The 25,231-nt window shown below is 39.5% G+C and overlaps 1 protein-coding gene across 1 annotated transcript in view; it reads right to left on the reverse strand.

Annotated features, from left to right (window-relative positions):
• The window catches only part of LOC109034813 (alkylglycerol monooxygenase), a 69,175-nt gene extending 57,909 nt beyond the window's left edge, over positions 1 to 11,266 (reverse strand). The window contains exon 1 of the mRNA XM_019048171.2: positions 11,045 to 11,266. The gene's annotated coding sequence lies outside the window, so the exon portion shown is untranslated. The remainder of the gene's footprint in view (positions 1 to 11,044) is intronic.
• Between the last annotated feature and the right edge of the window lie 13,965 nt (positions 11,267 to 25,231).

A 25,231-nucleotide genomic window follows, 5' to 3' on the forward strand; every position in this document is an offset into this window, starting at 1 on the left:
ATGACACTTTTCGTTTTCAGAGGTTTCCTGCGCTTTTGAGCCTCAAGAGTTCCACATTTCTCTAACCCCAAAGGCTCTTGCCCTTTTTCAAGGTGGGCCCATTATCATTTTTGGCGTTCCCCCAAGTAGTTTTATTTGACCTAGGAGTGCTCACCTAATTTCAAGTATCTAACTTAACTTATTCAAAAGTTACAAGAGTGATGTCTGGTGCTAACGATGCGGGACTTTAAAACCACCCTGTATATTACGACTCTTTATTTCGCGCCTTGTGATGCACTTTTTGAGACAGCCATCGTATTGGGTGCAGATATAAATTAGACCCCTAAAACGATCTACTTTATCGCGCCGGGTGTCCCCCGGTTAGACCACCGAACTCTAGGGGCGCAATCTAGGAGTCAAAATAAGACTTTTTTCTTGAATAAATATGATTTCGAAAAGTGCCTTCAATCTAAAAAACAATCAACTTAATACTTGGGAAAATCGTCGTTTTTTCTGAACTTTGGCTTCGGTTATTGACTAAAATTCTCTAAGTATTGACTTAGGAGTACCCCATAATAATTAGAATTAAATTTTATTCATAGCCTCAAAAATATCAGATTTTAAGTGAAATGGGGATTTCAGGGTAAAAACAGGGAAAAATATAAATAAAATAGAATCAACATCAGAAAAGACGGAGAAGGGTGGAAGAAGCTGAAAAAGATGACAAAAATGAAAAAAAGATGGGAGAAGACAGAAAAACGAAACAAGTAAAAAGATGGGGCAGGAAGAAAAGAAAGGAGGAAAGAAAAAGAGGAAGAAAGAAGAAGTGAAGAAAAAGGTAAAACATAATTGAAGGAGGAAGAAGCAAGAACAACAGAATATAAAATGAAGTAAACGAAGACGAAAACCATATAAATGTGTCTACTTTTCGGACTACCTCCGTTATCCAAGAACGTTTTTGCGGAAAGTGTCTTATCCCTAAATTACTTGGGACGACTGAAGTTATTCTAAAATGATATGGATCGAGCCAATCGGAAAGGTGGGACTCGAAATTTTTTACTAAAACTGCGAATTTTGATGTTTATTTCGTCACATTTTAAATTTCAAGGGGTGCCTCAAGAAGAAAATTTTACGAGGGAACCAATGAAACCACTTTTAGGACTTCAAAGTTTTGTATAAACGGAGTTATAGTCGTTTAAAGTTTCCAAACTTTGTCCGACCTCTTCTATTGACTCGATCCACTGTGCGACGTATGAGGTGCATCGCGCTTGCCATGCATAACGCCAGTTTTAACCGAAAGAACTCGACGCCTTGAAACGCCTTGATGCAACTATTCGTGCTTCAAAGATGACGGTGCTGCATACTCTCAAAATTGAAGGAGCTGAGTATGTGTTTTCAGCAACAATGAACTCTCTGCTTTCATACGCGTCGCAAGCGAGATGCGCATCGATATTTAACTTCAGATTGGAGAAAACTAGACCCAAGGGTTGTTATTATTGTGTGAAACGAAGCAGTCGGGCCATACCTACATGGGAAGTTTTAAAGAAGACTTCGTACATAACTCAGGACCCGTATAGTATCACAAGGAAGCGGGAACGCATCAGGAATCGGGAGACGGAGACGAAGCAGAAGCAAAAGAGAAGAACATGAGAAAGAATACTAAGGGGGAAAAGAAGAGGGAATGGAGGAAGAAGGAAAAGAGGAAGAAGGAAAAGAGAAAGAAGAAGAAGACGAAAGAGAGGAAGAAGAAATGGAAGAAAAGAAAGAAGGAGAGGAAGAGAAACATGAAGATACAGGAAAAACTCTTCCTCTCCTGTATTCTCCTCTTTGTCTTCTCATTTTTCCTCCTTATTTGTGTCTTCTCCCTCTCTACTTTATCTTCTCATTTTTCTGATTTTTTCCTGTCTTTTTCTTTCCTTCTTCTTCTGTATCTTCTTCGTCTCTTGTTCCTATTTTCATTCTTAACCTCATCCTTTCTTTTGTCTTTTATCTCCCTCTTTTTCTTCTTCTTCTTCTTCTTCTTCTCCTCCTTCTTCTTTTACTTTTTTTTTCAACGTTATGCCTCGATTTGATACAAAAATTACCTAATCATTTTCAATTTATACTTCAGGACACTTGATAATATTTTCCATTGAATTGAAGAAATCCAATTTTTTCTCCCAACTCGACAAAATGGCGATATTGAACATTATTTCCTCGTGGACTAGGATCCTTTTCCCCGGTGTACAGTAACATATACATAAGTGCTTGCAGTGGAAAAACAAGGATGAAAAACTGGAAACAAGGCTATAAGTACACAATTAATGAAACCCGAGACGTTCCGACTCAAAACTGAGTCATTTTCAGTCGGAAACAATAGGAATTTAAAAGAAAAAACGAAATAAACGATATTGTTTCCGACTGAAAATGACTCAGTTTTGAGTCGAAACGTCTTGAGTTTCATTAATTGTGTATTTTTAGCCTTGTTTCCCGTTTTTCATCCTTGTTTTTCCACCGTTATCATTGTCTTGGGCTGCTCTTAAAAATTTGTATCCATTAGTGTTTGTCTACTTCCAATTCGAATCTCCTAAAAATCTGCAAGATTGAATATCTAATTATTGGTCGGGGGTCGATCACGGAGTCTCCTAATTCGAAACGAATGTAAAGAGGCTACGTGCGCTTAAGTCCGACAACGCGTTATCTCGGCCTCGTAAACAGCAATTAAGTAAAAATCCGCACAAAAACCACTCGCACGTGACTATGTCCGAGTAGCAGCGGCTTTATCTCAAAGCTACTTAATGGCACAAGTAGGAGAGAAGAGAGGAGAGATCTGGGTGCATGAGATTTTTCATCCTCTTAGACTCCGGCCTTTGCTTTTTTCCATACGCTCGCGTCTAATGCAATTTTATCAGTAAATGCATACATTGTCTTGAAAACTACTTCACGGAGATGTAAAAATGGACCAATGGATCTCCGAAGGAAACGGCGGGATGATTACCAAAGTAATCAGTAACCAACGGGCGAGAAGCGCGACTGAGAGAGAGGGTCAAGCCTGATCTTACTTAGGCGGTCCTCCTCCCTCTTTAAAAAAATAAATTAAAAAAAAAAAAATCCGATTAACATACAAATTTTCAGGCTTTCTTCGTTGTTAGGTCAATCTTACGTAATTCAAAAGTTGCATGATCATGTGCACTTGTGCTGGGGATAGCAGAGGCTCATTTACAGCAGAACGTCCTAGAGTTGATTTCTCCTGGAGGCTGATAGACGGATAAGACTGCCCTGGTAAAAATTTGTGGTAGAATCTGTGTTCCAAAATACCATAGACCTAAAGCCGGCTGTAAGATTTCCAATAGCTTCTGTAGCCGGCTGTACAATTTCTTTTAGTCTTATAGCCGATGGCGACTAAGCAACAGCCAGACGATACAGTTTATGCTAAACGTTATTAAATACGGATACTAGGACTTAGTTAGTTTTTGGACCACCGCTCTCTTTTTGTGCCGTAGTATCTTGATTTCTTTTGCAAGGAATGTTCCGTACTTTTGGAGGATGCCTGTCATTCTTAATGTGTTGGAGCGCCTTCAATTTCTTATGATACTGTGCAATACCTCTGATGTGAAATAGTTGCTTCAGACGCCGTGACACGCTGCGGCGTGGCCGGCGGGCAGCCAGCGCGAGACGCGCATTGGCGCCTACAAACCTAACAGAGATACTTCACGCATTGCGCAATGCGTGAAGTATCCCAGTTAAGTTTGTAGGCGCCAGTGCGTCGCCGCTCCGCTTTGTGTTAGGCTCTAATATTTAATCTTGCGGAGTCAGCATTTTTCAACTCATGATTTTGAAATGTTTGCACACTCTGTATGGATAATTCTCATTTTAATTGATGACAAAAAATGTGTTTAAAAGGAAAGTACAATGAGTGTTTTGTAAATATTAAGGTAGTTCCGTATCAAACTTAATGATTTTCAAACCACACGAATTTCTACACAATTTCTTATAGCCTTTTATAGCCAATGGCGATAAAGTGTAAAGCCCGGCGATAGGAACTATAGCCCGACTGTATACTTTTTTATAGCTTCGTATGGCCCGGCTATATGATTTGCTCCGCTTTCTACAGCCAGCTATATGATTTTCAATAGCCTTCTTTAGTCGGCTATAAGAACTCCAATGGTATTTTGAAACTTTGCTCCTATCGCCAATTTTTACGAGGGTGATTGTTGGAATTGATAGACAAAGCGCTGGACAAAGAGGACATAGGAAGTATGAAGCAATCCTATTGGTTGAAATGGTTGGTTCCAATAGACTAAGGGAGAAAAATGATGGACTAACTATATAGGGTCTCTCATGAGTTGCCGTTCGTTATTCTATTATCTACCTTCTTTGTCCGCATTGCAACCACCCGTTTCCACCAAAAGGATCCCTCCATATACCTTTCGTCTTCTTTGTCTATAGATTTTTCTATCAATTTCAACAATTACCCCGCTAGAAGAGAGCAGGAATATGACCTTATTAAACGGTGGAAAAATTTTCAAAGGGGTGATTCTCGTGGAGTTTAGTTAAAAAATCGGATTTTGAGATCCCCATGGAAACTCCCTCTAGGATCCGAAAGAGCAAGTTGCAAGTGGTTTAGTACATTTTTGTGCCAATAAAGGGCTCAAGTTTCAGTGTGATCAGGCGATTCAGGGCTTTGAAACTGCCAAATTAGAATATTTTCAGAGGCTCTTTCGAAACCACACTTTCTGAGCTGATAATTTCGCCGTACCGTAGCTCAGGTTTGGTTTTGTATTCAATGACATTTTTGGCCTCAAAATGCTCCTAGAACTTTATTTATGCTCTGGTACTCTTTTGAGGTTTTTGGAATAAGGTTGCTTTCCCCGTTGATAGACACGAATAAATTACTTGCTTCGATTAGTTCCCAACTCTAAAAAAATATTCCAAAAAAACGGGAAAAACTGAACTTAGTCGAAAATTGTGGCTGGATAGAAACTTCTTTATCGAATATTATTCAATTCTTAATAAAGGCCCCGTACCTAACTTAACATATGAAACTAATAGGTAATAACAATAAACATAAACTAATAACTAACTTTTAACAATACAGAGAATTGTCGGTCTTCCGGCTTGACGAGATAATCAGTTTGTTGCTTCGCTGCCTTAAAATTTGGTTTTTGTGAACTGACACCCCTCAAACCGAGGTACCGCAACTTTCAGCATCCGGAAGTTCACGGTGGGACAAACGTAACCCAGTCAAGTATTGCGAGAACGCTAGTGTTAAGAGCCGATTTCAAACCTCCCACCGGAGCGATTCTTTGGGACTTTGGCCGTTTATGTTTAAAGCAAAAACTATACCATTTATTTTGCCGCTTATTTTACAGAAATTCCTGTTGATCCAACAGAACTTTTTTCCCGACGTGTGACAGTATTACGTGAGCTTATTTCCCTTCCGCGACTGCGATTCGTCATCAGACTCTTATCATGCAAGTATCATTGTGATGCATCCACATGCGTCAGCAATTAAGACATTAAGGGGTGAGAGGTTATCTCTACGACTGGGTGACCGCAATGCAGTATCTGAAATTAGCCGCTTCGAATTGACTGATAGCGTGATTTAGAAAGATTGAATTTGAACAGAATAAAAAATTGCCTCTATTCTGAAGGTAGGACAGTGCACACTCCAAAGATTACTCTATAATGATGCAATAATCTTGTTCGTCTATTCCATAGCAATATACTACACTAAATATATCAAAAAGCCTAGCAAGCTTCAAATCCTCGTATGAATTCACGCAAACTTCGGGGGCACTCATCATTCGCAATTTTTGATTTGGATGATTTTTTACGTAACGCACTTAGTGGAGGGGGGGAGCTGAGCCAGCGTTACGGTGCATTACAAGGGGAGAGGGGGGGTGTCAAGCCCAGCGAAACGTAACAAAGCAGAGCCGGAGGGGGAGAGGAGGGGGAACGTTGCATAAATTGAAAATCCCGCCCTTCCCGAATGAATATTTTCGGCGCGCGTCTTGATTTTTTGAAAATGGGGGGAAGGTCAGGTCAGCGTTACGAGATTTAATAGGGGAAGGTGTAAGGTTGCGTTACAGGGGGGAGAGAGGTAAAAAAAATCGGAAAAAGTGTGTTACATAATACTTAAACGGCTCCTAAGAAAAATTAGTAGTTCATGTCTGTCGCCAGATTTACAAATTAGTATGGACAGTACTGATGTCAAAAGTCTCCATTATTTTCAAAAGTAAACAAAGAGTTCTGAAAATTATAAAAAAAAACGTTTTAAGCCCATTACGTAATGAATAGCTGAATCTAAAACTGATGCTACTCCCCCCCCCCCCCCAAAAAAGGGTATTTCATCTTGCAGAAGAATGAAAATTTTACTAAGTAAATTTTACTGTATACATTTTGTTCCACATATGGTAAAATTACATTTCTTTTAATAATTTTGTCAGTGATCATACTCTCTAACAATTATCTCTCGCGAGCATCGAAAAGGGCTTGAGCGAAGTTGCCTTTGTAGCAACAAAATGAGGTCAACGAAACGATTTCAGTAATTTGGTTAACGTTCGGAAGTCGTTCAGCGAGTGCACCTGACGCGGACATAGCTTATTTTTAGCTATCTCGGAAGCTCAATGCGAGAGACTTTTCCGGTAGCTTTCTCGACTCTTCCGCGGAGAAAAATAACTTTCGACGCTATGTCGTAACACTATATGAATCGACGAACTATACAAAGAAGTTTTGACGATTTTAAGAGATAGGTCTCGGGCATGAATCAAAATTATCTCGGTTTCTGTATAAAAAGGCGGAAGTCCGTAAAACTAGATGTTACAAGAGAGGAAAAAAACTAATTTTTGTGTTCAACTGGACGATTAAAACATTTCTACAGGGTGATCCATAGGGTTGAACGGGCAGACTGCAGGAGCGTGTTCTATGGGTTAAAATAAGACTTTCATGTTGTATAAAGTATTTTCCAAAAGTGTCCCTCTGTCGGTACGGCTTACGGCCTCCTCCCCCCCAAAATTTTGGAATGTAAATCGTTTTTCCTGAATTTTGGCAACGGTTGTGAACCAAATCTCATGAGAATGTGGACTCCCTTGAACTTTTATGCCCTGAATTCGTAAAGGATCAAATGAATCGGAATCTCAATTTTAAAGAGGAGGTTTGGGGGTGTGCTGTCTAATCGTTTAACCCTGGATCAACCTGTATGATGTTTAAAGTATGAATCGACATCCGTTGAGAAGTCTTCAAATAATTTTGCAATGGAGGAATTTGATTGAATCTTGGCTAATTTGAGATTTTTGACGATTTGCATCATGAAATTATTCATGCTGTAAACATGAATTTTTCATGCCGTGAAATGTAACTCTCAAGCAATCGTGAAGACGATCGCCTCATTGAACAGAGGTGAGAAATTCGAGCGCTAGGAGCGAAAATCGCCCAGAAAATCACTGCCGATCGCTTCTAGAGGAAGCCAAGAAATAATTTTCCTCCAGAAGAATTGTCAGGGCCAGATTAAGGGGGTGGCCACATGGACCGCGGCGCGGCCCATGGCAGCAAATCTAGAGGGCGGCAAATTTTGCAATTTTTTTTAAATGTAGGTATAAAAAAATATCGGATTTTGAAAAAAAAATACAAACGAGAAAATGCGACAAAATCTCTCATTTCCTGAGAGTGTAGTAATTTTTAATTTTGTCGTCTTTCAGTGATACAAAAGACAGCACCTTTAATTAGTCGAGTTAAGAGAGAAATCAAACACGCAATTTGGCCTGAAACGGCGCGGCGCAGAGAGCAATGATGACGAGGACTTGAGATGAAAAGGAGAAGCCATCGGCGCGGCGATCGGCATGTAACACATAACAGCGCCTACAAGCATGCACGAATACTTCACGCATTGCATCGAACACAGTGTGGTCATTGCGGTCAGCGTGAAACGGATAGCGCCTACAAGAATGCATGAATACTACACGCATTGCGCCAAACACAGTGCGGTCAGCGTGAAACGCATGGCGCCTACAAGACTGCGTGAATACTTCTCGCATTGCGCCAAACACGGTGTGGTCCGGCGGAAGTTAAAATCATTAAACCACATTCATGTTTGTTCTTTCATAATTTTTTCGTTCATGTCTTATGAATGGAAGGCCATTTCCACACAGAGATAGGTTTACAAAACTTAACTTTTGCTAGTAGTGTTGACAGGGCATCCCCAAAAAATGTGTTCAACACGAGTAAACGCGTCTTATGCACCTTTCCCCGACTGGCACGTTCACTTGATGGTTTTTATTGATGTTTCAATACGAATGAGAAAGGGGCGGCAAAATACAGGCGGCCCACGGGCGGCAAGTAGGTAAATCCGGACCTGCAGTTGATGAATCCTGTTTCATTTACTTCTAATACGATGAGTAAGTATCACGTGTTAAAAAGCAATCCTCAAGAGAATATGAAGGTATCTGGCTAAATGGACAGAGTCGAAGTCAAAATTGCCAAAAAAATGTGCGTGTATTTATGACTGAGCCAAAAAAATTACTTTTCTTTTTCAATCCAAGAAAAACTAATGAAATCTAAAGCCCTCTACTACGAATTCAGCGAGGAGTAAAGTCATCAAACGTTAAAAAGCAAAGTTTTAAAAAAGTAGGTATGAGGTCAGCTACCTTTTTAATGAGGAGATTTGAAAGGTCTGAGCGTTACCAGTCGAATTAATCGTTTAAATAATACCTGCCAACCGCTTTGAGTCAAAGCGAGAAATATCTTTTTTCCAAAAATTTTTAACAGAATCTACTGCAGTTTATTTCAAATACAACCGGTGAATACATTTATCAATCTTTAGAAGCGATCCTTCTTAAGCATGAGGATGGTTACTATTATAAACAAAAGTAAAGTGTCTGAGCGATAGCGCAAAAGAGAAAAGCCATTAGTATTTGTGGATGACGAGGCCAATAAGAGGAACAATTTTATTCCCCCCCCCCCCCAAAAAAAAGCTGTATTTTGTTGCAGTTGACCTGCAGTTGACCTGCAGTTGACCTGCAGTTGACCTGCAGTTGACCTGCAGTTGACCTGCAGTTGACCACGTATATAATCAATAAGAAAAGCTGTCGAGCATTAGGAAGCAATTATCAAAACATCATGAGAACAGTTTTCGTAATGGACAAAATATTGAAAGGTCTAAGCGAAAGCAGTCGAATTCAACTGAAAAATCTCTGCCAACCGCTTCTTGATGGAGCCAAGGGATGCTTCTGCACCAAAAGTTTAACGAAGACTGTTAGCATTTATCACACATACAACCAGTATGCAAAGCTGTCAAGTGACTGTTAAAAAATTAGCACGACATTACTTCATTGCGTGAAAAGTCCGAGTGACACTAATCAATATCGTCAAAAAAATCTCTGCAAACCGCTTCAAAACGGAACCGAGAGCAAATTTTTTTCAAAAAAGTTATCAAAAGTTGTTGCATTTTATTTCATACACAATCGGTAAATATAGTCATCAAAATTTAGTGAGCTTTTTTTGAAAAATTTCTGTGAAAAGTTGTTTTCTCAATGTTTAAGAAAAAAAAAGTATCGAAATAATGAGGATGAATACCTCAATGGACAGAGATCAAAGGTTCGAGCCTTAACAGTCAAAATGGTGGAGAAAATCTCTGTCAGCTACTTCTGACCAGAGGAAATTGAAATAATTTTTCTCCAAAATTTTACGAATCCCGTTGCAGTTTGATTTAGACACGATCACTAAGTAACGTTAGCACGCGTTAGGAAGCACTTTTTGAAAATTCCTAGACAAAATTACTTCCTTAATTTTTTTCAATAAAATGGTGCGAAAAATTACTTCAATGGACAGAGATGAAAATTAGTAATCTGAGTATTTTCATTAAAAATTGTCGAAAAAATTTCCGCCCCCCCTTCTAACCGAAGACACGATATAATTTTTCTCGAAAATATTTTACGATCCCTCTGCAATTCTATTTGGACACGATCAGAAAGTAACGTGCCGTGATCAAGCGTTAGAGAGTACCCTTTGAAAAACGCCAAAGAATTATTACTTTAAAAAGAAAAAATCTCAAAAAAGTATGGGGGCACTCACTTTAATAAACAGAAGTGAAATTATAAAGCGTTAGAAAGCGCCTTTTGAAAAACGTCTAATAAATTACTACTTTTAAACAAAATCTAAAGAAAACTATGAGGTCACTCATTTTGATAAACAGAAGTGAAATTATCAAGCGACAAAAAGTACCTTTTGAATAAGTCTAATGAATCATAACTTTCAAAAAAAATCTCAAAAAAGTATGAGGACACTCACCTTAATAAACAGGAGTGAAATTATCAAGCGATAGAAAGCACCTTTTAAAAAATCTCCAATGAACAATTTTTCTCCAAAATTTTACGAATCCAGTTGCAGTTCAATTCGGACACAATCAGTAAGTAACGTTATCAAGCGTTAGGTAGCACTTTTTGAAACATGCCTAGACAAAATTATTCCCCTAATTTTTTTCATCCAAATGATGCGAAGAATCACTTCAATGAGCGGAGATGAAAATAAATAATCCGAGCGGTTGATCTAAACTTTAAGAAAAAAAATCCAAAAAATTATGAGGACACGCACCTTAACAAAATTATTACACCTTGACAAAATTATTTCCCTAGTTTTTTTCATCAAAATGATGCGAACAATCACTTCGATGAGCGGAGATGAGAATAAATAATCCGAGCGGTTTATCTAAACTTTCAAAAAAAAAAAAATCCCAAAAATGATGAGGACACTCACCTTAACAAAATTATTACACCTTGACAAAATTATTCCCCTAATTTTTTCATCAAAACGATGCGAACAATCACTTCGATGAGCGGAGATGAGAATAAATAACCCGAGCGGTTGATCCAAACTTTCAAAAAAAAAATCCAAAAATTATGAGGACACTCACCTTAACAAAATTATTAGACCTTAACAAAATTATTACACCTTAACAAAATTATTCCCCTAATTTTTTTCATCAAAATGATGCGAACAATCACTTCAATGAGCGGAGATGAAAACAAATAATCCGAGCGGTTGATCTAAACTTCCAAAAAAAATCCAAAAAAATTATGAGGACACTCACCTTAACGAACAGGAGTGAAAGGTCCGAGCGTTAGCGATGGAATCCGCACAAGTACACTAGAAGCGGGCGTCCGGCGAAAGCACTCGCGCGAGGGGTAGAGGGAGGGGGGTTGGAAAAATTCGAGAAATTGCGAAAATTCGCGATAAGGGCCGCGGCGGTGGCGGAAGCGGAGTCACTGGAAAGCCGGGCAGCGGCGGAGGCTCTTAAGTCGGAGCGGGCTGAAACTCAAAAGCCGCCGCGAGTGGAGCGGGAACGGTACGGGCGCCGCGCCGAGCGCCATCGATCCGCCGTAGTTACATAAAACGCCACACGTAAAGTCGCTTACGTAACCCCACAAGAGGAAGCGTTACGTTTTCCACGCCGCCCCGCCACAACCCCCGGGTCCCGGGTCCCGGCCACCCCAATCCCGGAAAAATTGGAAGATCGCTAACATCGGCGGAAGAGCGTGAGTAGTTTTGTGAAAGCCATTTGGCGGGAAAATCCATGGGCATTTAAAACTAGGAACCAAAACTGAAATTTTGGCTATTTTCAGCAGATTTTTGGCGGAAGAACACTTCTTTTTCAGATTTTCGTGAGATGAAACGTTCCAGAGAATTCAAGAATTAGTTTCTCAATAGAATTTATGTAGTTCAATATTTCCAGATTAAAAGATGCAGCACTTTCCCCCTTAATTTGGAATGTCTATCTCTCATCTATTCTAGATGAATCGATCTTCACCGCCAGATTATAATATATCATATTTTTGAAATTTAAAGCCTTAGAAACCGAAAATTAAAGCAAAATCCTAGCAAAATGAGACTTTTGGTTCCTAGTTTTGAATTCCCGCCAGGCCCCCATGAGAGCAGTTATTTTGCTCCACAGAGTCACAGTTTGTCCACAGAGGGCCGCAATATGCGACGACGGGTCGCAACAATTCTATTAATGAATCACTCCTAATGATTTAAATTCAAAAATTTGTTGCCCTTTTGGGCCATAAAAGCTCCTTGGCCTAACCTCAAAATTACTTACGTGTCCGCACTCTCCTTAAATAGGTACTCTATTTTATGTTATGTTTAGCTGTAAAGCTAACGTGCGTGAAAAAAATCGTAAAAAAACTCGTGTTTATTAAAATCCCAAAATCACATGGAGCCTTATGGTGGAGAGAAAGTTCAAACTTACTGTTTGATACTTAAAAATTGGATTTTAGAAGTGAATTTTTCGCAGCACATATTTTATGACTGGTCAAATAAAAATCATTTATATCTCAATAATTCCAAAAACTGCACTTATCCCACTTTTCTTCTAAGCCCGGATCGGATGCACATTACGATTTCCGGAGAGTTATAATAGTTGTTTCGAAGAGGAGCCCTTGCATTAACGGCGCCACGTTGCGGTATCTTAAATAAGTCGCCTGGTTGTGGGTCTCCGGATTCAAAGTTCCTTCATTTAATCGGATATGCAATTTGATCTCCGGAGAGTTAAAATAGTTGCTCGAAAGGGATCACACTTGTAGTAACGGCGCAACGGTATGGTACCTTAAATAAGTCGCTTGGTTGCGGGTCTACAGGCTTAAAATTCCTTCATATCATCGTATATGCAATTTGATCTCCCTGACTGAATCCATCGATTTATCGACGATCGATCATATTATCGATACATAAATGTTTGATACAAAAAAGGAGAAAAATTGAGAAGTATAAAAATATATCGGTAAAAATTCGTGAAATAAAATGACGAACATTTCTCAGTCTCCTTGCTATCATCAGTATTCATATTCATCGGTTCATCAATGTATCAGTGTTCGATACACTCATATAGATAAAAAGTTGTTTTATTTTTCAAACAAAGCCTATAGATTTTCGTCCGTAGTCCATTCATTAAGACAAAGCAGGAGGAAAAGTGAAGATTACTTACATTTTTTTCAACAAAAATAAATACGAATACAGGAACAGAGCATCATTATTGTCATCCAAAAAAATGTGCTACTCTAGAAATCTCAGAGGAAAATGTGACCGTTTGGACCATTTCGCAAAGTATTCAAAGTCCAAAATAGTAGTCAAAAAACGAAAAGTTTATGAGTGCAAGTCTAAAGATAGAGGATAATCCAGACTACCCTGTGAAATATATAGGAACAAACCTTTCGATCCTTTATTCCCCATTAAATCCTCAAAGATACCCCCAATAACACCTTTATGCTTCCAGGACTTTACGTACACCTACCTTTCGTCCATTAAATAAATGTCCACCGCTATTTATGTCCACTAAATGTTAAGTCCAGTCTTTATTCAGTCCACATTATTTAATGTCCAACCATGAGTATGTCCAAAATTGTCCAAATTGTGGACATGTTATGTCCACATTTTTTTTCTTCTCATTTAAATGACAGGAACCACCTCAAAAATAAATGCATACTACTACTACAGTGGACTCTCGATAATTCGAACCTCGATAATTCGAAAACCTCGTTAATTCGAAGGAAAGTCCGTTTCCCTTGAAAATCTCTCGATAATTCGAAAAAAATCAATCTATTTTTCTACCCTCGTTATTTCGAAATTTTTAAGCTGGCGCGGCCCTATATAATTCGAAATTGCAACGTAAATTCTCTATGTAATTCGAAATTTGGGAAGTAAATATGGTCCTCCCTCTATAATTCGAAATAAGACGGTACATTCCCTCTACAATTCGAAGTCAACTGTGTATGTACCAGGTACCTGGATGTCTGAAAGAGCTGATAGGATTGTCAAAATGTAAACATGTAATTAATAATTTTAAAATTAAATATAAATAATTAATACTTAATAATAACTTAGTGTAATTTTTACCTCCGTAAAGAAATGAACTGATATTTTTGGTTCCTTTTGACGTAAATCCGTCCATTTACTTCTCTACATTCAAACCTCTCTAATTCGAAATTTCTCAGCATGAATCTCTTTAATTCAAACTCTCTTTATTTCGAAACCTCGCTAATTCGAAGAAAAAGCCGATTCCCTTCAATTTCGAATTATCGAGAGTCCACTGTACCTTCATTCTTAAAAACATTTCATTCATGAATCAAGTCATGAAAAAGAACAGACTCTAAGAGCAGATAAAAACATATGTTCATGTGTACACTGAACGGATATGATAAGATGAAAACCAAAGCGGGAACCAACGAAACGCTCCAATGCCAAATTAAACATTTTTCAGTAACAGATGCAGTCAGAATTGAAAGTCTTCTTTAACTAGTTATTTCATGCGCCTTCAATCTTGTAGGATACTGTGCAACGCCTCTGACGCGAAAAAGTTGCTTAAAGCATTGCGGCGCGGCAGGAAACCAGCGTGACACGCGCATAGGCGCCTACAAACCTAACGGGATACTTCACGCGTTGCGCAATGCGTGAAGTATCCCGTTAGGTTTGTAGGCGCCAGTGCGCGTTCTGCGCTGCTAACACGCCGCTCCGCTCTGTGTTAGGCTCTAATATTTAAACTCGCAGAGTCAGCGTTTTTCAACTCATGATTTTGAAATGTTTGCACTCTCTGCATTGATTATTCCCATTTAAACTGATGAAAAAGAAATGTGTACTACTGAAATATATAATCTGTTTTTTGTAAATATAATAGTGGTTCCGTATCAAATTTAATGATTTCCAAAGCATTCAAATTTATTCTTTTATGTTTTGGGCTTTTACTGTGCTGCAGCGTGGTGTAAGCGCAACCAAACGCTCAAAATTGGACGTATTTGACTCAAGGAGGTCGATGTACAAATAAGTTAAAAACAAAAAATTGCGTGCTTCTTAGTTTTTTTCCTCTTTTATCAATTTTAATATAGTTTCTTTCATCACAACCACGGCTGATTGAGATTCATACCGATGCCATTGCTTGGAAAAGGATTTACAAATATTTACCACGTTTTAAAAATGTAAATGTTTTTAAAACGAAGTAATCAATTTCATTTAAAAAAAAGAATGTACATTTAAGGCATATTTTACATCGGAAATTTCAAGGATAGAAAGGAAACCAAGTATTTACCAAAGACAATTTGAAAAGATGAATCAAAAGAAGAAATTAACATTTCATTTAAAATATGAGTTACGATAACAACACCTCATTCTCTCTTAATTTTCTCATTTCGATATTGTCAATATAATTTTACACACAGACTAAAATATGACGCTTGAATTTGATTTTAGTGGCCTTTACATTTTGTGGACTTAACTTAGTGGACGTATAAGTAATGGACTTAACAATAGTGTGGGCTTCAGAACTGTGGACGTAAAAATTGTGGACGAAAAGTCTGTGGACGTAAAACAAGTGGACATAAAGTCCGTGTACCACCTTAATTATACTCATCCTTTTTCAAAGCTCCCACACAAGTTTACGATGCCCGAACAGGGCAAAAACCTAAAACAACTTTTAAAAAAAATCCATACCACCCTTAACAAGGCCTCTTCCTCCGTGATACGAAGAAACAGTGGCGCGGCGGCGCGGCGTGCTTTGCGATATATTGATTGATCGGCCATTTAAACATATGGAAAAGTATCGATAAACAGGGTGTTCGCAGCGAACACCTTAATAATCGATTATTTACCACAGCTTCAAATGAGGATATATCGATAGATCGCAAAGCACGCCACGCCACTGAGGAAAAACGCGGTATGAGCATTCAAATCATCGCTTGGCTAACAAAAGAGCCAGTGGCGTGGCGTGAATTGCGATATATCGATTGTTATGCCATTTAAACCTATGGTAAAGAATCGATTATTAACGTGTTTGCTGCAAACACCCTGTTTATCGATTTTTTTCCATAGGTTTAAATTGCATATCAATCGATAAATCGCAAAGCACGCCACGCCACTGGGGCGTAACTACACATTGAAATGAGCCGGGGGAAAGCATCGGATTGTAAGGAGGACAGGGTTCATTGCAAAGTGTAGTTACGCCTTTATGTCAGGTAGGCGACAAAATGTAGCCTTTCTCGTGATAAAATGTTTATTTTTGAGGAAAATTGTAAATACTCGTCCTTGAAATTTTCAGATACTTTAGTTAAAATTGTGAACAAAATCATCCTGAAAATTGGAAGAGAACATTTAAAAATTTGAAATTAGGGCTTTCATCAGAGGAATGGCGACGACCGAAGGCACATATAGCGTTCTTCCTTAGGCGGCAGTCTTGCGTATTCAAAGGCGGGCAAAGTCGGGGACCGTGGGAACAAATCAGTGGCGTGACGTGCTTTGCGATATATCGATTGTTATGCCATTTAAACCTATGGGAAAGGATCGATAAACAGGGTGTTCGCAGCGATAACCTTCAAGATCGATTCTTTACCAATGATTTAAATGGCATAACAATCGATATATCGCAATTCACGCCACGCCACTGGAACAAATAAAAAGTCGACCCCGGAAATTCCGCATCTGATTCCGCTTTTCCGCTAACTCCTTCGGGAGCAAAAGTTGGTTCTGATTTTGAAAATCGAGGATCCCGGCAAAACTTTAAGTTTGCCCTTTCAAATTCAGAAATTAAGGAGAATTGTAACCAAAAGACACAGACACTAAAAAGTCAAAAATAGGCTCTTTCTTGTCCAAAATATCGACCCTTGAAAGAGAGAGACGCCCCCTCCTCCCACCACAAAATGCAGGGTCGCAAAATTGACATTCTGCACTGAGACAAATTTTCCAGTTAAATTCTCGCACGAGAAATCTCGTCAATTCGACCGGATATCTACTTTTAATCGGAGCCGTGGTAAAAATTGGCAATAGGAGCTGCGTTTCAAAATACCATAGGAGTTCTTATAGCCGACTGAAGAAGGCGATAGAAAATCATATAGCTGGCTGTAGAAAGTGGAAAAAATCCTACAGCCGGGCTACACGAATCGATAAAAAATTATACAGCCGGGCTATAGTTCCTATCGCCGGGCTTTACACTATATCGCCTGGCTGTTGCTTTTTCACCATCAGTTATAAAAGGCTATAAGAAATTGAAGAAATTCGTGTGCTTTGTAAATCCTTAAGTTTGTACGGAATCACCTTAATATTTACAAAACGCACATTATATTTTTTTTCATCAACTAAAATGAGAATAATCCATACAGAGGGTGCAAACATTTCAAAGTCATGAGTTTAAAAACGCTGACTCTACGAGATTAAATATTAGAGCCTAACACAAAGCGGAGCGGCGGCACACTGGCGCCTGCAAACCTAACAGGGATACTTTACGCATTACGCAATGCGTGAAGTATCCCTGTTGGGGTTGTAGGCGCCAATGCGCGTCTCGCGCTGGCTGCCCGCTCGCCGCGTACCACGGCGCTTGTTGTAGCAACTATTTCACACCAGAGGTATTGAACAGTATCATACGAAATTGAAGGCGCTCTAATATATTAGGCATGGCAGGCATCCTTCAAAAGTACGGAGCTTTACTTGCCAAATAAATCAAGATACTACGGCCCAAAAAGAGAGCGGTAGTCGAAAAACTCACTGAGTCCTAGCATCCGTAATTACTAACGTTTGGCATACACTATATCGCCAGGCTGTTGCATAATCGCCATCGGCTATAAAAGGCTGTAAGAAATTGTGTTGCTGGCTATAGGAGCTATTGGAAATCTTACAGCCGGCTGTAGGTCTATGGTATTTTGGAACACAGATTCTACTGCCAATTTTTACCAGGGAGGACATCTCTTTTCAGTGTAATATCGTTTGAAACACGGAGATTTCCTGTTGACCCAACGAAGATGAAGATGATAGGAGGAAGAAAATCAAGATAAGAGGAGGAGAAAAAGCGAGAAAAAGTGGTAGATAGAGACGGAACGGAAAACAATAATATTTTTCTTTCTCCACTTTCCTACCTCCTCTTCTCCTTCTCGCTCTCTCCTGCCACTTCTTTGTTTCCCCATTCTTCCGTTCCTCTTTTTCATCTTCTGCCTCCCTCCCTCTTCTCCCTCGCTTTTTTCTACCTTGTCTTCTTCTCCTACTTCTCCTTTCTTGTTTTGTTCTTCCTGTCCTTCTTATCTCTCATCTTCTTCTTCTTGCTCTTTTTTCCATCCTCTTTTGTCATCCTCTTCTTCCTCGTCCTCTTCTCCTACTTCTCCTTTCTTCTTTTGTTCTTCCTGTCCTTCTCATCTCTCGTATCCTTGTTCCTCTTTCTTCTTCTCCTTCTTCTTCCTCTACTCCTCCTCCTCCTCCCCCTCCTCCTTCTTCTTCTCCTCCTCCTCCTCGTCCTCGTCCTCGTCCTCCTCCTCCTCCTCCTCCTCCTCCTCCTCCTCTTCCTCCTCCTCCTCCTCCTCTTCCTCCTCCGCCTCCTACGCTCCTACCCGCCGTCTTCTAATGCATCCTCGGCTGACATAATATGTTTTGAGTCGCAGGACCTGAACCTGTCAGTCTGAGGTAACAACTGTTACAGCATGAAAACTCGAAAACCTCAGTTTTGCGCGGATCGAAGACCGTATCACATCGAACTCCACGAGGTTCAGCATCAGCGGGGACGACGCACAGTGCGGTCCTCTGTGGACATAAATAAAAAATTCACAACTTGACATCTGAATATTTTTCTTTTGGAGTTTGTCATCTTGAAGATATTTCTGGCTCACAATGACGCTTCATTTTTAAATTTTTTTGCTCAAAACTACTTCAAATTTGGGTAGAAAGTGGGCGGGAAATGGGTCGAGAACCACTGGTCCATAGGAAATGCACGAGAAAAAGACGTCAACTTCAAATGAAGATTTCTCGCTTGAAACGCAAAACGCTCCGAATGGTTGACATTTTCTTAATCCTCAGATTTCCAACTTCAATTCTACCGAATAAATTTGAAGATTACCGAAAGAATTATTACCGAGATATTTGAAGTTAAAGTTTGGGTGTTTCTCGTTGTTTTTACATTGTTAACACAGGGCTGACTCAAGGTTGCTAACTTTTGAACTTGAACTTATGAACTTTTCTCGAAAAATACGCAAAAAATGTTGAGTTATAACATGTTCTTATTTCTCGAGTGTTTTACTTTGATAGAGCCGAAGGATTTTCCTATGTCGCACTGGAAAAAAAACACATTGGATCTAGAGTCCAGACTCTTGAAAACATTGACAAGAAAAAGGACTCTTGATTCAATCAGATTTAAGCTTTAATCAAAAGGAAATCCGCTCAAATTAAGAGGTTTGGTTCTTGATTTGAGCTAGATTCTGAATGAATCAAGAGTACTTTTTCTTGTCGATGTTTTTAAGAGTCTGGACTCTAGATCTAGATGTGTGTTTTTTTCCAGTGCGTACTACGGCAGATCGCCGTATGAACATCCAAAAGTTGAAAACAAAGTTGCTTGGATCTAGAGTCTAGACTCTTAAAAACATTGATAAGAAAAAATAATCTTGATACAATCGGACTTTTTACTTGAATCAAAAGGAAATCCGCTCACATTAAGAGGCTTGGTTCTTGATTTAAGCTTAAATCCGATTGAATCAATAGTATTTTTTCTTGTCAATGCTTTTAAGAGTCTGGACTCTAGATCAAATGTTTTTTTTTTTTTTTTTTTTTTTTTTTTTTTCCCAGTGCAGTGCTACTATCTTCATTATTTAAAGTTAAGTATCTTTTACGGATTTTTATCCGCATCGCCCATAAGGATGCCGCACTGTGCGACGGGGCGGACACGTGCTTTTTTCAGGACGGTCCTCCCGCCGTCGCGTCGCTCCACCGCACAATACCCTCAGCCTCCTTTCGTCCTTTTCGATGCAACAATACCCCGTTTCCAAATCAATCGGAAATATTCTAATCAAAAGGAGCTATCTACCACAACGTGGCATGAGCTCCATCACACACGTATTCTCACGGGCCTCGGAGCCCAGCCCGCAGTGGCGATAGTTCCTTTTGACTTGAAAACGTCCGATTGTCCGGCGCCGTTGCGAAAACGCGCACCGCTTCGGATGGGCCGTCGCACAATGGTGTGAGTCGATTATGTGAAGTCGGAAATTATGCGGAAACTTTAAACACCTACATCTTCGTTTGTAGTAAATATGGAGGTTTAAAAATGGTTCCATTGGTATTCTCGTCAAATTTTCTTCAAGAAAAATCCCTCAAATCGTATAATGAGACGGAATAAACATCAAAATTTGCTATTTTAGTCAGAAGTTTCATGTCCGACTTCATCCGATGGCGCGTTCCAGTGTGCGCCGCCGCCGGTGAAAAGCGCGTTCGATGTCCGATGTGATTGCGTGCGCGGTTCGAACAAAGGAAATTTACGCACCTCGCGGTGCGGTGAAGACACTTACCGATGATTGCGTGGTCAGAAAAGCACGATTTAGTGACCATTGTGTAATCTGGATCAGCGAATGTAGAATCGCTGACGTATTCGAAAAATCGGAAAATGGGGTTCTTGCGAAAACCAGCACTGGAAAAAAAACACATTGGATCTAGAGTCCAGACTCTTGAAAACATCGACAAGAAAAAAATACTCTTGATTCAGTCAGATTTAAGCTTAAATCAAGAACCAAGCCTCGTAATTTGAGCGGATTTCCTTTTGATTTAAGCTTAAATCTGATTGAATCAAGAGTGTTTTTTCTTGTCAATGTTTTCAAGAGTCTGGACTCTAGATCCAATGTGTTTTTTTTTCCAGTGAGGGAATCGCGATCTGAGTTCTCTCTTTTGAGTGAAACTTTGCTAGAAATACAATGGTACCACGGTTTTTTTTTTTTTTTTTTTGAAAGGAACTCCTAAGCTTAAATACAGCTGTCAAACACAGAAAAAAATGCAATTGCCGAGTTAACCATTTTATAGTTTAAAAAAGTGCCCGACATTTTTCAATGTAGATTTTACAATAGAAAAATGCTAATTTAACCACCCCCGTGGGTGAATTAGCTTTCCATTATTGTAAAATGTGCATTTGAAACATGTCGAACACATTTTATAAAAATTTAATTCTTAAAGCAGCAACCAATTTTGTTCGTGAAGTTGAGATCGTAATGGAGAGGAACGCCCGCCTACGTTATGGTGACAGTGGCGATGCTTTCTAGATGGCAACACTGTATTTGATCCATCCATTTAACTCCATAAAAAATATCAATTGATGCCTCATCTAGAATTGATTGTTCTACATGCGTTTAAATGCAAGAAAAGCAGTGGTAGGAACTTTTAAGAATCGCCAAGGTATGGTGAGAGTCCATCTCTGCATTATTACAAACTCTCTATGCACGTACAGGGAGCAAGAAAATTGGCAGTACTGCCTCCGCACAGTAGATCGAGTCAATCAGAGAAGTCGGACATAAAATTTTAGACTGAAACTGCAAATTTTGATGCTTATTTTTTTACATTTTATATTTTGAGGGGTGCTTCTGTGGCGAAATTTTACGAGGAAACCTATAAAGCCACTTTCAGAACATAAAATGTGTAGGTATGAACGGAGTTATGAGCTTTTAAAGTTTCCAAATTTTGTCCCATCTCTCTCATTGACTCGATCCGCTGTGCGCCGGGGCGATTAAAATTACCCCCGTGCTTTCACTTAATTTGATCCATGCCGAATAAGTTCTTCCCTTTATTTTGAAGGGAACAAAGTGCCTTGAAAAGGGAATTTCTCGTTTGGTGAGAGGGAATAAAGTATGGAGTAGAAACTGCAGAACAGAGCAGATCCACCTAGTGGCTTAAATGTAGAATTGTAGATCCCGCATGGCTCGCAATGCGGGCGGGCCCAGGCCCACGGCCCACCCCACGGCTCTAGTCATCTGTTGGATTTTTTTTTTTAAATTTAAATCCAATACCTTAATTGAAAGGAGGACAAGGCGCATAAGTGCTGTTTTTGCTACCTATAGCGAAAAATACATGTCTAAAGGTTCAAAATTATATGGAGCCTCATGGAGAGAGAAAGTTTAAACTCACTTTTTGATGCTTTAAAGTTGGATTTTAGTTGCGAATTTTTCACATAGTAGACTTTCAAACTAGTTTTAGTTGAGTTCATGAATATCTCAATTTTTTCGAAAACTGCACTTATGAGCCTTGTCCTCCAAGTCCCTCAATTGATCCTGAGGGGTATGGAGGAGGCCCAAAAATACAGACCGTAGACCGCTCGGTCTCGCGCTAGGTGAGCTACGCCACTGGATCCACCTCCAAATATTTATTTTCAAAAACAACACGTAGCTCATCGTAAAAATTGAGCAGACACGCGTCTTTTCAAAAATCTCTCTGCAGACACATACACTCTGCATGTTTCAGACGCCGTTTCCAAAATACCCCTATTTCGACTTGTGGGAGCGCGTGAAGCATACCACGTCAAATGAAGGCGAAACATAGCCTTCATTAGGTCTCTGAATGAACCACTGCGGGTGGCGATATTTCAGCTTCAAACAAACCACCGGAGTGAGTTGTTGTTTTTGGCGATAATGATGATGATGATGATGATGATGACGATGACGATGACGATGACGATGACGATGACGATGACGATGACGATGACGATGACGATGATGATGACGATGACGATGACGATGACGATGACGATGACGATGACGATGACGATGACGATGACGATGACGATGACGATGACGATGACGATGACGATGACGATGACGATGACGATGACGATGACGATGACGATGACGATGACGATGACGATGACGATGACGATGACGATGACGATTAATAAATTGGACGAAGAAATCACTTGAAGTAACTATCAATAATAACAATTGCGACTGTACACTTGGTTTAAAATTTCTGTGTTCATGGGTACTTAGGGTATCTTTGAGTTACACTTTTTTCGGTCAAATCAAACAAAACCTTTGGTTAATGGACCAAACTGTTGGTTAGATCTACCAAAACCATAACTGAGACATGTGGGATGAAAAAAAGTTTATGCTGAGCTAACATACTCTTGCTTCTCTCGATGTCAATTAGAACTTGCGACTTAAGAGTGGCTAACGCATTGGACTACTACCAGTGCAATATGGGTGCGGTCCTACCGGTTCGCGCCTAATTTTCAACCAAAAGATTTGGTAAATGTAACACAAAGATTATGGTCAATCTACCAAAAGAGAAGCTAATCAAAAAATAACAACAATAATATCAATAACGCAGCAACCCAATTCATAAGTCTGATGACTATCTCTGCATGGAGAGTTAGACTGAATATAAAGGTTGACTCTTTCATGACGCCACGTCGCCACAGGGACCCTCTCCATCAGTACCTCAACTTTGGAAGCTCTTTTAAACCTAGAAGTTTGTTTTAAAGAAAGCAGCTAGTGACGCCATCACATTTTTCGCTAAATTGTATGTAGGCCAGAGGGCTGCAATCGCAAACCCAGCATACAAGACTTCTGTTACGAGGGGAAAGCTGCAACCTTGCGGACAATAGCGATTTATTAAAATTGGCAACACTGTTTCCCTGCATTTAATCCATCAAAAATATCAATATTAGGTGCGGCAAGTTGCCTCATCAAGAATCGATTGTTTTAAATGCATTTAAGGAGCGGAAAAACAGTGTTGCCAATTTTCAGGAATCGCCACTGATTGCAGATACGTTCTTTCATCTGGGAAACGACGATTACTGCACTTCCGTGCTAAGGAAGAACGCCGTATGAACAATCGAGAGTTGCCAAATTTCCCTTGATAAACATGTATTTTTGATAACATTCACGCATATGTTTCCTTGAGATATTCAGATATTTTAGATTAAATTGCGCACCAAATTGTCTAAAAATTTTAGAGAAAAAAATCGCAATTTTCCCAGTAAATTCGGTTTTAATCGGAGGAAACTTGGCAACATCTGACGGCTCATACGGCGTTCTTCCTTAGCACGGCAGTGTACATGACTTACATCAGCATTAATACGCAAAGGCCTGGACGGGAGCCAGTTTTTCTAACTCGATACCTTGCCGAACGCTAGCTACAGCGCGGGGAAATTGAAAAACTAGGGCGTGAAAGACGTAGCCCTGATCCAAGAAATGCTTCGAGGGACACCCGACGTTATGGCTTTACCATCTGACGTAACATCAAAAAAGATTACACACGATATTTGCATGGTTAGGTAACGGTTTTGTTTTACTCTTGGTGCATATCTTTCCGGTCTAATTAATGCAGCCTTGAGTGCGAGTTAAGCAAACCGAGTTGCAAACGATCGAAACGTCGATTGTTTCAGACCTGTGTCACAGACGGGTATTGATCCATCTTACCGATAGCTAGGACTACACTGAAAAAAAAATCTCGGTGTATTTACTAAGAAAAGGGTAAAACTACCAAGAATTCAGGGTTCTATTTGATCCCAGTTTTTTCTTGGTAAAATTACCATTTATGGAATTGATAATTTTACCGAGAAATCTCGGTAAAGTTATTGAACTTTCTCGGTAATTTTACTGGACCTTGGTAAAAAAGCCAATATTTTTTATCGACTGTGGTAGAATTACCGAGATAAAATGGCAAAGTTACCGGGAATCGATTACCAATAAAAGTGGTATTCTAACCTGAAAAAAACAGTAAAAATACCGGTTTTTTGGTAAGCTTACCAGTCTGTCTTGGTAAAATTACCAATACTTGGTAAACAAAGTGAGATGGCAAAGGTACCAACGGACCTTGGTAAAAACGCCGTGAATTTTTTTTCAGGGTAATTTAGCACCAATAAAACATAGTGTAAAGTCAACATTTTTTGTCGAGTACTTACCATGTCAGGTTTTCCCCTCTTTCTCTTCTGTTGATTGTATGACTTACAAATAGATTCCAATAGAATCTTCAAGTAACTAAATTGTCAGGGTTCGTCACTGTGATGGCTCAAAAAGGTATGCTAGAGGAGAGGGTGCATGGTTAAGAGGTTTTTGTTCAAAAGAATATGTGCAGGGTTCGCGTGCAAAAAGTTGCAACATATACTGAAAAAAAAATGGTAAGTTGTTTTACCACCTAGGATGTCAAAAATATGTTTGGTGATCCTAAGATGCAGCCTTGATTGCCCACGCAGTTTTTGCATTCACAGGATGTAAAGTTAACTGCGAGGGCTGTAAAGGCAGTATCTTGGGATCATCAGACACATTTTTGACATCTTAGGTGCTAAAACAGCATGTTTTTTTTCCCAGTGTCACGTCTTCCTCAGTTGCTCTCTTTGGGTCCACCATTGAGTTTTCATCTCTTGATTCCATCGATGAAAAATTTGTGCAGTTCTAAGGCATATCATTAATCTTTCATGATGGTCTGGTCAATTGTTTTGCCACGCGCAAAGAAAGGTTGCATAATGGCCGGCCGATCGACGAAATTAAACTCTTGATTGGGGACGAATGGA

The sequence above is a fragment of the Bemisia tabaci genome, chromosome 9, assembly GCF_918797505.1.
Source record: "Bemisia tabaci chromosome 9, PGI_BMITA_v3".
Classification (NCBI taxonomy): Eukaryota; Metazoa; Arthropoda; class Insecta; order Hemiptera; family Aleyrodidae; genus Bemisia; species Bemisia tabaci.